Source organism: Papio anubis, chromosome 20 (assembly GCF_008728515.1).
Source record: "Papio anubis isolate 15944 chromosome 20, Panubis1.0, whole genome shotgun sequence".
NCBI classification, from domain to species: domain Eukaryota; kingdom Metazoa; phylum Chordata; class Mammalia; order Primates; family Cercopithecidae; genus Papio; species Papio anubis.
The window spans coordinates 28,999,926-29,011,598 of record NC_044995.1 but is presented as its reverse complement, the minus strand read 5'-3'; the positions used below and the strand labels follow the sequence as shown (position 1 = coordinate 29,011,598).

The following is an 11,673-nucleotide window of genomic DNA, read 5'->3' as shown; positions in this document are numbered from 1 at the left end:
CCAATATTTCCTCACCTCTATCTCCAGGGTCTAAACTAGCAAATCAAATCAGGATGCCCACAAAGGACTGTTGGCCATTTTCAAATAGAAAATGATATACCCTGTTAGTGAGAGTAATCCAGTGATTTTAAAAAAGAGAAGTCAGACTGAGATGCAGTGCAGTCAGGGCACAGTTACCCTGGAATAGCCACTTCACACGGAACGATAGAGGAGGCTTTCTAAGATGAACAAATTTGGGTAACATAATTCTTGCTTAACCATTCTCAGCCTCGGCTGCCCCCCACCCCAGCCCCATTCCTAATGGACATCCCACGATGTGGTCAGCAGTGTGGTACAGCATGGTGAGAAAGGGGCTCAGGGATGGGATGAAGGTCTTTCCTGCATTATCAAAATGATTAAAAAGTTGTTAAAAAAATGTCCAAAAGGGCCGGTCGTGGTGGCTCACGCCTGTAATCCCAGCACTCTGGGAGACTCCGGCGGGCGGTCACGAGTTCAGAGTAGCGTGGTGTCAGGAGTTCAAGACCAGCCTGGGTAACATGGTGAAACCCTGTCTCTACTAAAAATACAAAAGTAGTCGGGCATGGTGGCATATGTCTGTAATCCCAGTTACTCGGGGTAATCCCAGCTACTTGGGAGGTTGAGGCAGGAGAATCATTTGAACCCGGGAGGCAGAGGTTGCAGTGAGCCAAGACCTCACCATTGCACCCGGGAAAAAGAAAGAAAATTTAGTCCCAGAAACAAAAAAAAAAAAAAAAAAAAAATCCAAATGATCTTTTCTTACCCTTAAGTAGCAAATAAGATGCATTATACAAGCAGACGCAGGCAAGGGAAAGAGCAAGTGCATTTTAAGTCTCAATTCACTTCTTAATTAGCTGTAATTCCCTGTGCATTTTACCCTACCTACTTTAGCCTGTTTTTCTTTTCTTTTCTTTTTGAGACAAAGCCTCCCTCTGTTGCCCAGGCTGGAGTGCAGTGGCACGATCTTGGCTCCCTGCAACCTCTGCCTCCCAGGTTCAAGTGATTCGCCTACCTCAGCCTCCCCAGTAGCTGGGATTACAAGCACCTGCCACCACGCCCGGCTAATTTTCGTATTTTTAGTAGAGACGGGGTTTCACCATTTTGGCCAGGCTGGTCTTGAACTCCTGACCTTGTGACCCACCCGCCTCGGCCTCCCAAGGTGCTGGGATTACAGGCGTGAGCCACTGCGCCTGGCCTGCCTGTTTTTCTGTTCATAAAACGCACTAATGCTGAGAGGAGGGCGGGGGTTGGGGGTGGTATGGGGAGAGTGTCTGTGCTTTATCCAATCATTGGCGCTGGCGCGGGAACCGCCCAATCAAGCGCACAGTTGAAGAGGAGGGCGTGGTTTTCGCCATTTGGCGGGGCCTTTGTCGCTCCCACCAGAGGTAGGGGTCTGTCTCCACTCTTCTAAGTTCTTCACCTCGGGAGCTCTTGATGACTATGTGACGGCCTCTGTTGCCCTGTGATCTGAAGGTCGGGAGAGACGCACAGCTAAGATGCCAGGACATCCTGAAAGCTGGGAAAGGGTGAGTGTGCGGGGTTGGGGCATCCCGAGAGGAGAGAGCGGGCTGTGTAACCGGCGGGACTGGTCTCCTTTCCGCTCCCGGGTTTCCGACCTGAGTCCCTGCTGGCCCAGTTCCCCGCCCGGACCCTCTGGCCGCAAGATGGCGGCTGGGCCCGCAGCAGGGACCCCCGCGTTCCGCCCCGTCCCTGCGGCGCCCTATCTGGAGCTCCCTGGGCAGCTCTGCACGCAGTCCCGAGTATTTCCCAGATTGTTCAGGGATGCCAGGCGGATCATCAGGGCAGAATCCTGACTCGGTGTGTGCGTGGCAGGAGCTGCGGCAGGTGGGGCTCCCAAGTCTCTTTTCTTAAACATTTTGTTTGAGACGGAGTCTTGCCCTGTCGCCCAGGCTGTAGTGTAGTGGCGCGATCACTACAACCTCCGTCTCCCAGACTCAAGCGATTCTGGTGCCTCAGCCCTCCGAAAAACTAGGATTACATACCTGCGCCACCAAGCCTGGCTAGTTTTGTATTTCTAGTAAAGACAGGGTTTCTCCGTGTTGGTCACGCTGGTCTCGAATTCCTGACCTCAGGTGAAATGCCTGCCTCGGCCTCCCAAAGTGTTGGGATTACAGGCGTGAGCCACCACGCCTGGCCAAGAAAAGTATTCTTGTCCTTGTACCCAACAGTTAGCTGAATAGCTATAGGTAATATCAGATCAGGATCAAGAATTAGAGGCAGTTTTATTTTTATTTTTTAAGTTTTTGTTATTTTTTTTATTATTTTTTGAGACGGAGTCTCACTCTGTGGCCCTGGCAGTGCAGTGGTGAAATCTCGGCTCACTGCAAACTCCACCTCCTGGGTTTAAGCGATTCTACTGCCTCAGCCTCCCAAATAGCTGGGATTACAGGTGCCTACCACCATGCCTGGCTAATTTTTTATTTTTAGTAGAGATGGAGTTTCGCCCAGTTGGCCAGGCTGGTCTCGAACTCCTGATCTCAAGTCATCTGCCCTCCTCAGCCTCCCAAGGTGCTGGGATTATAGGCATGAGCCACCGCATCTGGCCAGCTGTTTTATTTTTTATTCTGGCCTCACAGAGTCAGCCCGAGTCTCCTCTGTTTGAATAACTTTTGGAGCATCAGCCCATGGCCACCACGGACCCTTTCACTAGCACCTAAAAGTCTGAGGCATTTGGGGGTGTCCTGTGCAGACTGGGGTCAGGCTGACAACAGAGTCCAATCTTCCTCTTATCTCAAACAAAGAAGAGTGAATAATCCAGGGCTTGTTTCTCCCCTCATGGAATCTTCTTATTTGATATCCAAATGGGAGTTGCTCTCGTTTCCTGATACTTGGGTGAAGAACAAGTAGGAGGTCTGGAGGCTCAAATTGATAGGTAAACAAATTGCTTTTATTATTATTATTTGCCATTAGAAGAACAGGTGAAAAAGTCATGGACTCTACTATTCAGGAATTACTATTCTAGAGCCAACAAATACATGGTTGAATTAAGAGTAATGTGATCAGAATGAAGAAGGGAGTTGCACAGAAGACTTGGGCTTTATTTGGGACACTGCTCTTATGTTGTAAGTTCTGATGTCACCACCTGAAGGGACATCATAGACAGAAGAGTTGATACAATTATTTCTATTGCTTTTCTCTTGTTAAGAATCATTTCTAATATAGTTTTTATAGAAAGTACTACATGTTTTGGTTAAATCGGTTGTTTGTGTGTCATGTAGAATAGAGATGAGGCTTAAACCATTAAAATCAGAAAAATTCTTGGGAGTCAAGCTCTTGTTGGTCCAGCTTAGGAAAGATAGAACACAAAATAAGCCAGCAGCATAGAGATGAGAAGATGAGGGCCAGCTCCCTACCCCAGCCCTATCCAGACCTACCCTCTTTGAGCCTTGTCCAGGTCTGACCCACACTGAAATCTCCCCTCACAGAACCAATTACAGGAGATCAGACTCCTGTTTGGAACAACTATTGGATCTGCAGGAGTGTGAAACAGGTGTCTACCCTTGGTGTCTCTTCAGAGCTGGAGCTCACAATTTTTCCAAACACAAAAGCAAATACATGGGAACAAAGGAGTATACATTTTAGAATCTTAATGTCTTTCTATCTCAATGAAACCAGTGCTTACATTTTACACAGCAACCTGTTTTACACTTCTGCAGATCCACAGTCATGAGAAAGTAAATAGAAACACAACAATTAAAAGTCTCTCTACTTACCCCTTCCTTTCTATATCCCTCCCATCTGTGTGTATTTAGCTTTTATAGTGATAGGGAAACCAGAAGAAATAGCCTAAGCCGTCATCTAAATCCTACTGGGAATTATGAGACACTTAGTACCCACCTTTCAAAGTTTTTTGAGGCTTAGCTGACACCATGCGAGTTTCCCAGCACAGTATAGTATAGCATACTTGGTGAGCACATAGTACAAGCTCAATAAACACCATATTAATGTATGTGTACATGTTGTTCAAATGCAGATGTAGACATTACTACATTCTCCAGCCTTCTGTAAACTTTAAAAAGCTGACGAAGCATGTGATTCTCTGAGACAGTGACTTGTGGTCTTCACTGTAACAAAAAGTATTTGTGTTGCAATAAGGGTATTAGATGTAAGGGACTCTGTGTGCTATGCCTGCTTTCTCTGAGTGCTGGAGAGCAACATCAGCATTAACAGGGAACTTTCGATAAACAAGCTAATTTCTGGACCCCTCCAAAACCTGCAGAATCACATTAGTTAGAGAGTGGCTCAGAATACCAAATAAGCTATATGCACATCGAAGCTTGAGAAGCAATGGTCAGCTAAGTGGTTCTTAGCCCAGGCTTCCAGTTAGGATTACATGACTAGTTGGAAGAAATACCAGTACCTGTGTCTTCCCTACAGGTTCTGTTTTTTCATTATTATATTCAGATTAGTATTTACTTTTCCCTCCACCAATATCATAGCAGTAATTATGGGCCCATCTGTGCATTGGCCTCTGGATCCAATTTGTCTAAGTAATAGCTTACACTAACTTTATTCATCTGGCTAAGGTGTTTTCTGCCAAGTTTCTTGTCTATAAAGATATTTTTCTCTTTATTATGAAATGAGTGTCTTGGATGGATTGGTTTCCTAAGTGAGATTTATAAATTGTCACATTTAATCCAAAAACTCTGTTTCTCTTTCTGTTTAGGTTTTTTTGTTTGTTTTTTGCTTTTAGCTTGCTTTGGAGAACAAATGATCTCATATTTGTTGACTGTAGATACCAGCTTTTGAAACTGGAAGTTCTAAAAAAGGTATTAGTTTTGTATGTTTTCATTTTATTTCATCTTTATTTTACAAGCATACATTTTATTTTTTGTATTTTCAGAGAAAGAGAACAAAAATTAATATATAACTAATATATCATCTTAAAAATCTTAAATATGACATGACACATAAAGCCAAAAAAAATTTTTTTTGTTGTTTTTTTTGAGACAGAGTCTTACTCTGTTGCCCAGGCTGCAGTGCAGTGGCACGATCTCAGCTCACTGCAACCTTAACATCCTGGGTTCAAGCAATTCTCCTGTCTCAGCCTCCCGAGTAGCTGGTACTACAGGTGCATGCCACCACGCCTGGCTAATTTTTATATTTTTACTAGAGACGGCATTTCACTATATTGGTCAGGCTGGTCTCAAACTCCTGACTTCAGGTGATCCACCTACCTCGGCCTCCCAAACTGCTGAGATTGCAGGCATGAGCCACTGTACCGGCCAAAGCAGAAAAATTTTAAAGAACACCTGATTCAGTAACAATAGCTCTTAATTTAGTTTATATCGTTAAATGTTTTGATCTTCATCCTTGTTTTAGGAAACACAAAAAAGCATACGCAAAGAGGCTTATAATTTTTACACAATTTAAAATATTTCTTAATTTCATTTAAACAGAAGTGTGCTACTCTCCCACTTTTCGTGTGTACATAGTTACCATTTCTATGGATGTATGCATAAAATGTAAGCATCATTTGATCAATTTTCTGTTGTTGCCTTGTGTATATTAATCTTCTCGGTTATAAAAACTGCTCTGGATGTTGTTTTACAGTTATCTCTCTGTATTGGCTCAGAAGTCCTTTTGAGATAAATTTCAAGTCAGATAAATAGGAGTAAAATGCAAAGTTCGGCTGGGCATGGTGACTCATGCCTGTAATCTCAGCACTTTGGGAGGCTGAGGCGGGCAAATCATGAGGTCAGGAGTCTGAGACCAGCCTGGCCAACATGGTGAAACCCCATCTCTACTGAAAATACAAAAAATTAGCTGGGCGTGGTGGCAGGCACCTGTAATCCTAGCTACTCAGGAGGCTGAGGCAGGAGAATTAAGCGCTTGAGCCCAGGAGGCGGAGGTTGCAGTGAGCCGAGATTACACCACGGCACTCCAGCCTGGAGACAGAGCAAGACTCCATCTCAAAAAAAAAACCAGAAAAAACAAAAAAAAACAACACACAAAAATAGCACTCAAAAATGCATATTCTTGTATTGATTCCTGTTTACATTTTGTTTTATATGTGCATATTTATGCTAGTTTTGTGGATCTTGTATTATTCTATTTCCACAGAATTAGAGAATACATTCGAAATATTACTGTGTTTAAAAGTATCTTATTTAATAACTCAGGTCACTCATAAGTCAGAACCAGTTATCTTAACTTTTTTATTTCATCTTGGGTCAAATTAGGATCTCTGCCCTTGACTGCATGATCAATGTGTTATTTATTTTTATTACAGAAACTATTGACATTCAGGGATGTGGTCATAGAGTTCTCTCTGGAGGTGTAAAAATACCTGAATCCTTCTCAGCAGAATATGTATAGAGATTTGATGTTAGAGAACTATACATACGTTGTCTCTGAGTCGGAATAACTTGCCTTCAGAATATCTAATGTCTAATAACTGTGACACCCTACCTTGTTTTAACCTGATTGTCTCTCGTAGCTGAGAGAGCTGGACAGACTCTATTTTAGTTTCTTCACTTGCAGCCCACTTACCCCACTCCCTTACGGACATAACTAGTGCAAGCTGACTCCAAACACATCCAGGAATACACTTACTGATAAGATACTGAGGCAAGCTGTACCAGCAGCTCCTGGGAATGCATTCAAAGCCCCTGAGTTTATCACTTTGTGATAGTTTAAGCCCCTGCACCTGGAACTGTTTATTTTTTCTGTAACTGTTTCTGTAACCATTTATCTTTTTAACTTTTTGCCTGTTCTGCTTCTGTAAAATTGCTTCAGCTAGGCTTCCCCCTCCCCTTTTAGACCAAGGTATAAAAGGAAATCTAGCCCCTTCTTCGGGGCCGAGAGAATTTTGAGCGCTAGTGTCTCTTGGCCACCGGCAATAAAGGACTCCTGAATTAGTCTCAGAGTGTGGTGTTTCTTTACAACTCACTGGGTTAAAACACGAGGGCTTTATTTCTTTTCTTTTTAGAATGTCTCCTTGGGAGGTAGTACTTTGAGTGAATTTCAGAGTTTTGCTTTCAGGAAAAAAAAAAAATTGTTGATGTAGAAAAAAATCTTCCTAGTATTTCCAGCCCTCCCCCTTAGTTTTGATTCATTCAAACTTGAAAATGAAGCTTAGAATTTCTAAACTTAAAATACTTCCTACATATTCTAAAGAAGCTGGTAGGAAACAGTATTTTGGGGAATAATTTTTAAAAATCTCATATAATGTTCCCTTTTCTCTACTGAGCACAGTACTGAGCTGGAAATTACAGATCCTCCAGCATGAGTCATCTGACTTTTTATTAAAAAACAGGTCTTGCCATCTCTAAGCTGGACCTGGTGACTTTTTTGGAGGGAAAGAGCGAGCCCTGGACTGTGAAGAGTGAGGAGACCATAGCTGCACAGCCAGGTAAGTGGGAGTAAAGATGGTAGGTGGCCTGGGTGAGAGGTTCGAAGGTCAAGAAGCCAGATTTTTTTTTTTTGTCTTCCTTTATTTTGTTCTAATATATATATGTGTGCAGATCTGTTTTATGTACAACAATTGATTCTATCAGATAATCAGACCAAGGCATTCCACTGGTAATTTTCCTTCAAATCAATTCAGGTGAAATTAGATATTTATGCACTTCCTGGGCTATCAAAACTTGAGATTTCATTAACAACTTTAGTTCTGAAGCCATACACACAATTCAAAATATACATTAACTAGGTTAAATCAACAAAAGTGGGCTGAAAGAAACCACAGGATTCAAACAATGAAACCGTGTATTTTGTTTGCATGAGAGTCACAATGTGAGCAGCAAGTATTTCACATATCTCATGGCTCTTCAGTGTAGAGGGAGTGGCTTCTGAACATCTAAGGTCATTACACAGCAGGTGGGCAAACAGTTGGTGTGGCCTCCTGGAGGCTGCAACCAGTGCTAATTTCTTCTCTGCCTCTCCTTTTTTAGGTTCTGTTTTTTCATCTTTCTTCTTTCCTCTTTTTTTTTTTCCCCCTTGAGATAGAGTCTTGCTGTGTTGCCCAGGCTGGAGTGCAATGGTGCAGTCTCAGCTCATTGCAATCTCTGAATTCTACGATCAAGTGATTCTCATGCTTCAGCCTCTGAATAGCTGGCATTACAGTTGTGTGCCATGATGCCTGGCTAATTCTTTGTATTTTTTTAGTAGAGACAGGGATTTGCCATGTTGGCCAGTCTGGTCTCGAACTCCTGACCTCAAGGGATCCTCCTGCCTTGGCCTCCCAAAGTGCTGGAATTACAGGTGTGAACCACTGTGCCTGGCCTCCTTTCCTATTTTCCTATTTTTTTCTCCCTTTCTGTCTCTTTCTTTCTGTCTTTCCCTCTATTTCTCTCTTCCTTTTTTTTTTTTATATTTCTCTCTTTTTGTTTCTTTTTAATTTTTTTTTCCTTGTAGAACTTGGTTTCTTTTTCCTTCCTACCTTTCTTCTTTCCTTTGCTCCTTTCCTCCTGCCTGTTTTCTTTCTTACTACATGAGCATGCCATCATGCCTGGCTAAATGTTTTATTTCTTGTAGTAGAGACGAGGCCTCGCTATGTTCCCAGGGCTTGTGTCAACAGCCATTTCTTCCATTTCAGCTTCCCAAAGTGTTGGGATTATAGGTTTGAGCCACCATGTTCTGCCCACTTTTATTTTCTTCTTTTTCCTTTTCATTCTTCCTTTTTTTTTGCTCTTTTTTCTTGCTTGCTTGCTTGTTTCTTTCCTTCATTTCTTTCTTTATTCTACATTTTTCTTTTTTTCTTTTTCTTTTTTTTGAGATGGAGTTTCACTCTTGTTGCCCAGGCTGGAGTTCAATGGCGTGATCTCAGCTCACCGCAACCTCCACCTCCCTGGTTCAAGTAATTTTCCTGCCTCAGCCTTCCGAGTAGCTGGGATTACAGGCATGTGCCACCATGCCCAGGTAATTTTGTATTTTTGGTAGAGATGGGGTTTCTCCATGTTGGTCAGGCTGGTCTCAAACTCGTGGCGTGAGGTGATCCTCCTGCCTCATCCTTCCAAAGTGCTGGGATTACAGGCATGCGCCACCGTGCACGGTCTGGTCATATTTTTGATGTGTTGGTTCTTTCCAGTCCAGATGTATAATCTCATCCCTGAACATGTCTGACGGTGTGATTATGACATACGACTTTACCCGGCAACAGAGTGAGTTGATGCTCCCGCCTGAGCCCAGCCCACAGAAAGGATTGTGACATATCGTTGGACCCAGAATTGAGGTGATGTAACTATTCCACTGCCCTGGCACTGCCCACAGAAGACATTAAGACATATCGCTGGGTCTTGTACCGAGGTGGTGTGAATCTTCTCTCCAGCCTTGGCTCTTCCACAGGGGGCATTGTGTCATATCGCTGGGCTCCACTCATAGGTTGTGCCCTGCCCATGTGGCCCATTGTAACATATTGCTGGGTCCAAAACCTAGGTGATGTAACTCTACTGCTTAGGCCCTGCCTACAGAGGACATTGTGACATATCCCTGCATCCATCACACAGGTAATGCAGCTCTCTTCTGCTTGGCCCCGACTCACAGAAAGGATTGTGACGTATCACTGGGCTCAGCACCTGGCTAACATGACTTTTCTCCTCTTCCTAGGTTTTTGCCCACAGGGGATATTGTGACATGTCACTGGGCCTAATACTAAGGTGACATTACTCTTTTGTCATGGCACTGCTCTCAGAAGGCATAGTGATGTATTCCTGGGCCCAGAACAAATGTGATATGAGTCTCCTGCCTGGACCCTGCCTACAAGGTGCATTGTAACATACCTGGGGCCCTTTGACTATTTTATTTATTGTATCATATTTTATTTATTTTAATTTTATTTTTGAGACAGAATCTCACTCTGTCACCCAGGATGGAGTGCAGTGGCGTGATCTCTGCTCACTTCAACTTTTGCCTCCTGGGTTCAAGTGATTCTCCTTCCTCAGTCTCCTGAGTAGCTGAAACTACAGGTGTGTGCCACCAAGCCCGGATAATTTTTGTGTTTTTGGTAGAGACAAGATATCACCCTGTTGGCCAGGCTGATATCAAACTCCTGACCTCAGCCGATGTGCCCGCCTTGACCTCCCAATGTGCCGAGATTACAGATGTGAGCCATTGCTCTTGGTACCCATTGACTATTTTATGTGACTCTTCTCCCTTACCTGGACATTGACCAAAAAGAGATTGTGACATATCTTTGGATGCAGCACAAAGGTGATGTGACTCTCCTCTCCTGCCTGGGCCTTGCCTATAGAATAGAGAGTGACTTACTGCTGAATTTAGCATACAGGTGATATGATTCTTCTGCTGACTCCCAGAAGTCACTGTAACATATGTCTGGGCCCATCACTGAGACTGTGTGACTCTCTTCTCCTTGGGACCTGTCCACAGTGGGTATTGTGACATATTGCTTGGCCAAGCACCTACATTATGTGACTTTTTATTTATTTACTTTTTAACACAGAGTTTCACTCTTGTTGCCCAGGCTGGAGTGCAGTGGCACCATCTGGGCTCAGCTGGGATTACGGGCATGCGCCACCACACCTGGCAAATTTTTTTTGTATTTTTAGTAGAGGTGGGGTTTCTCCATGTTGGTCAGGCTGGTCTCCAACTCCCGACCTCACGTGATCCACCTGCCTTGGCCTCCCAAAGTGCTGGGATTACAGGCGTGAGCCACTGCACCTATCTTTGATATGACTCTCTTCTTATGCCAGGGCCCTGCCCGCTGGAGTTATTTTGACACATAGCTGGGGCCAGCTCAAATGTTATGTGACTGCACACTTCTTCCTGAGCCCTATCCATGAGGGGCGCTGTATCTTATCTCTGAGACCCTTAATTAGGTGATGTAACTCTTTTTTTTTTTTTTTGAGATAGAGTCTGGCTCTGTCGCCCTGGCTGGAATACAGTGGTGCGATCTTGGTTCACTGCAACCTCTGCCTCCTGGGTTCAAGTGATTCACTTGCCTCAGCATCCTGAGTAGCTGCGATTATAGGCACACATTACCACAGCCAGCTAATTTTTGTATTTTTAGTAGGGACGAGGTTTCACCACGTTGGCAAGGCTGGTCTTGAACTCCTTACCTCAAGTGATCCACCCGCCTTGGCCTCCCAAAGTGCTGGGATTACAGGCATGAGTCACCACACCTGGCCGATGTAACTCTTTTGTTTGGACCCTCTTCTTGGGGTATTGTGACATATTGCTGGGCCCAGAATCTAGGTGATGTGACTCTTCTCTGCTCTTCATCTCTGCCCAAAAAGGGATTGTGACATACCACTGGGTCAAGAACCTAGATGAGGCGACTCTCGTCTCCAGCCTGGGACCTGCACACACTGTGTACTGAGACATATCACTGGGTCTAACACCTAAGTAATGCAACTCTCCTGCATGGGCCCCGCCCATAGAGGTATTATGAAATATCTTTCTATTAATCACCTAGGTGATGTGACACTCCTCTTCTACCTGGGAACTGCCAAAAAAAAGTATTGGTACATATCACTGGGCCCAGCACCTAGGTGATGTGACTCTTTTCTCATGCGTGGGCTCTGCGAACTGGGGTGTTTATTACATATAGTTGGGCCTAAACCCTAGGTCGTGTGATTCTTTTGTTTTCCTGAGCTGTACTCATAGAGAGCATTTTGACATATTTTGGGGTCCATAATTTAGATGATGTGACTCTCTTGGATGGGCCCTCCCCGA

At 44.0% G+C, this 11,673-nt stretch overlaps 1 long non-coding RNA gene across 5 annotated transcripts in view; it reads left to right on the top strand.

The window, feature by feature from the left end:
* The first annotated feature begins 1,336 nt into the window (after positions 1-1,336).
* LOC110741842 overlaps positions 1,337-11,673 on the top strand; it is a 28,287-nt gene continuing 17,950 nt past the window's right edge. The window contains exons 1-4 of one of the 5 annotated variants that reach the window (XR_004180466.1): positions 1,337-1,544; positions 7,298-7,393; positions 9,071-9,488; positions 9,589-9,872. This is a non-coding gene — a long non-coding RNA (uncharacterized LOC110741842). Of the gene's footprint in view, positions 1,545-4,705; positions 4,809-7,297; positions 7,394-9,070; positions 9,873-11,673 lie in introns of those variants that run through there. The other 4 variants (XR_004180467.1, XR_004180465.1, XR_004180464.1 and 1 more) reach the window with 4 other exon arrangements.